Source organism: Mus pahari, chromosome 12, assembly GCF_900095145.1.
Source record: "Mus pahari chromosome 12, PAHARI_EIJ_v1.1, whole genome shotgun sequence".
Classification (NCBI taxonomy): domain Eukaryota; kingdom Metazoa; phylum Chordata; class Mammalia; order Rodentia; family Muridae; genus Mus; species Mus pahari.
In genome coordinates this window covers 17432917-17436171 of record NC_034601.1, presented here as the reverse complement: position 1 = coordinate 17436171, position 3255 = coordinate 17432917, and the positions used below count along the sequence as shown (strand labels likewise).

The 3255-nt window shown below is 42.4% G+C and overlaps 1 protein-coding gene across 1 annotated transcript in view; it reads right to left on the bottom strand.

Annotated features, from left to right (window-relative positions):
- Nucleotides 1–1649: 1649 nt before the first annotated feature.
- The window catches only part of Senp2 (SUMO specific peptidase 2), a 39955-nt gene continuing 38349 nt past the window's right edge, over nt 1650–3255 (bottom strand). Inside the window, exon 17 of the mRNA XM_021209212.2 lies at nt 1650–3255. This exon is cut by the window's right edge and continues 990 nt beyond it. The gene's annotated coding sequence lies outside the window, so the exon portion shown is untranslated.

Genomic DNA, 3255 nt, shown 5'->3' with positions numbered 1-3255 from the left:
ACCACATGGTGGCTCATAACCATCCATAACAAGATCTGGCGCCCTCTTCTGGAGTGTCTGAAGACAGCTACAGCGTACTTACATATAATAAATAAATCTTAAAAAAAAAAAAAAAAAGTTGGTGCTCTCTGTCCCCGCACAAGTTATGGCTTCCCATTGGGCCATCCTGTCAAGCTCAGATTTCCTGTCTTATCACCTATGTAGACAAGTAAGGGGACTTCTACTGAACACATTTAGGAAAGGCCAATGTATAAACCAGAGTGATTAATCCACAGATTTCCATCAAGTATCTGGACGCTCTGGCCTATTTGCCTAGGTCTAGATGGATCATCTTCAAACTGCCTATTTCTCCCTCCTCCCCGGTCCTTAAAAACCTCCCTGTCTTTCATTTTGTTTTTAGGACATTAAGACCAGTGTTTTCAACTACAGCTGAGGGTTTAGTTCAGTGATGGCATACTTGCCCAGAATACCAAAGTCCCTGGATTGGAACCTCTACACTGAGAAATGAAACAGAAGATTTAGAGCTAGACAGACCTCTATTGACTCAAGGCCAGTCTTATTTACGTATCATAAGACAGGCAGGGCCCTATCTCAACTTTTTATTAACATATGTACGTGGTTTTATACATGTGAGTGCGGGTGCCTAAGAAGGCCAGAAGAGAGCATTGCATCCTCTGGTCCTAGAAGTGCTCTAATCTACTGAGTCACCTCTCCAGCTGACCCCACCCTTATGTATTTGTCCTGAGTATACATATACCATGTGTGCATGTCCAGAGTCCAGAAGACAGTGTCCGGTTCTCTGTGAACTGCAGCGTGGATACTGGGATTCAGACTTATGGACCTCAATAAAAACAGAAAGTGCTCTTAACTGCTGAGCCATCTCTCCAGCCTGAAAAAGCAAACATTTATTTCACAAAATAATGGTATATATCCATGTTGTGTATTGGGCATAGGATAAAATATATTAACGAGTTTCAATTTAAAAATCTAAAAATTGCCGGGCGGTGGTGGCGCATGCCTTTAATCCCAGCACTCGGGAGGCAGAGACAGGCGGATTTCTGAGTTCGAGGCCAGCCTGGTCTACAGAGTGAGTTCCAGGACAGCCAGGGCTACACAGAGAAACCCTGTCTAGAAAAACCAAAAAACAAACAAACAAACAAACAAAAAACTACTTAAGAGGTTAATTTATTGGTAAGTTGATAAAATTAGTATTCCAACACATCCCGAATAATTTGTGTATATTGATTAAAAACAGTTATGTCAGTAAGCCAGCTGTATCTCCAACTTACAAATAAGTTCTAAAAACTTACTTGACATAGAGGTTGTCTCAAAATTAGTTCACAAATCATTTAAATAATGTGGGTTGACTATGGCACTTCAAATTGTGAATGTATTTGGGGTTTACTGTATCCCGGGAAGACTCCCTACACCCACACAAGGTCTGAGCATCATGTACACCCCCTTGGTGAAGGTGAATACCCAGCATCCCTCGGCAGTCCCGGACTTCAAAGAGAAAGAGCAGGGTTCTAACAGCCTTATTCGGCCTGGGTAGACTATGTAATCTTCAGGGATGGCCCTCAGATGGCTTTCTCCCTACCCAGCTCCAACACAAGGTCAAGCAGAAGCATAAAGCACTCGGCTACAGAAACAGATGTCACCAGCAGTGTGTATTTCTTAAACTTTTACTCATTTTTAGAGACTATGGGCTAAACAGAACAATGTAACATTTCTTTCAGGTTCCAAAATTGAAATTTCACAAAAACATTACTGGCTTTAGTTTTGCTGACTCACTAGATACACCAAGAGCTGTTTATCACTTATCTGTATTCTTTTCATAAGCTGAATCTAACAGTTCAGTTACCCGCACACTTGTTTGTACAAAGAGAGACACGAGTGCCTAGAGAGCCGTGGCTTCTGGTACTGTAGCTTGGATTCAGACACTCAGGTAAAGCAGTGCCATCGTAGCTTAACATTCTGTACTTTCATATTTTCTATGTTCTATAAAAACTTACAGAGTGTAGTGGACGCACTTGCAAGCAGATATGTACATGAGAAGGCCGGGAGAGGGAAGTTATCCTCCATCGCTCTTCCTGCTCCTTCCAGGAAGGATCTACTGATCCTGCCTCTCTTCACTGGGAACTGGGATTATAGATGTGAGCAGGTACCCAGCTTGTTTGTTACAGACACACTTGGCTGAGACTAAAAGTCAATCCTGGCCTCACCACCCAACCATCTCTCTCCAGCTTCCTGTTCTGAATTGAAAGAATACATGTCAAGAGCACACATGGGTGGCAAGCTTGAGGACACCCTTCAAATGCCACATTAGCTACACATCACTCACCTGGGCAGAGAAATTCGCCACCCAAACAGGACTGAGCCAACAGAAACAAACCTACCCAAGGCCCTTAAAATTCCTTTACAATTTATTTACTTAGTACTAATTTGGTCCATTTGTTGGTTTGTGCAAGTATGGAGGTCTGAGGACAATTTAGGGGAGTCAGTTTTCGCCTTCCAGTGTGAGTAGTGGGGATCAAACTCTAGTCAGGTAGCTATTTCCATAGGCCGGGGTCATAAATTCTCAGGTAGAATTCTAGCATCCAGTTTTTAGTAGTGTAGACAGGATCAACTTCTGGGCTCTTTTGGTTAGACCAGCTACCTGATCCCGGCACAGTGCTTGGGGAGGTCTAGGCTAAAGGAAAGGGTCCCTGTGTAGTCTGCCTTGGAGGTTACAACACCGTTTACCTGTGAATTGTTAGACCACATGCTCTCAGGTTTGGTTAGGCCACCTGGTCTCGTGGAAGCTCAGCCATTTCAGTCCATATCACAGGCCTAGCTTCCATAACCAAGGCCACTTCAAGTCTCAGAGAAACCAGGTTTCAACAGTTACAACCTGGCTACCCAGGCGTTCCAAGAGCAGATGTGTACGTTTGTATCTAACATGTGTGCAGCTTTTCTAAATGTTTTTTTTTTTTTGTACCAGAACAAGTTTGGAAGGTTAAAGCAGAGAAAAGAGGAAAAATTATCAGAATATACTCTAGGTTCTGCCAGACAGTCTTTTATTACATCATAAAAGCAACACTAGGCACTAGATCTTGCAAAATATGCTCTGACCAACTTTCTGAAATTAAAAATGCATAACCACATCTGTAAGANTTTTAATGAACAAAAAAGTTAAATACAAACTTTCATATGCAAAATAGATGACTGTAAACCCGGCAACCTCAGAGCCAAGTACTAAATCTCTCTCCAAAGGCT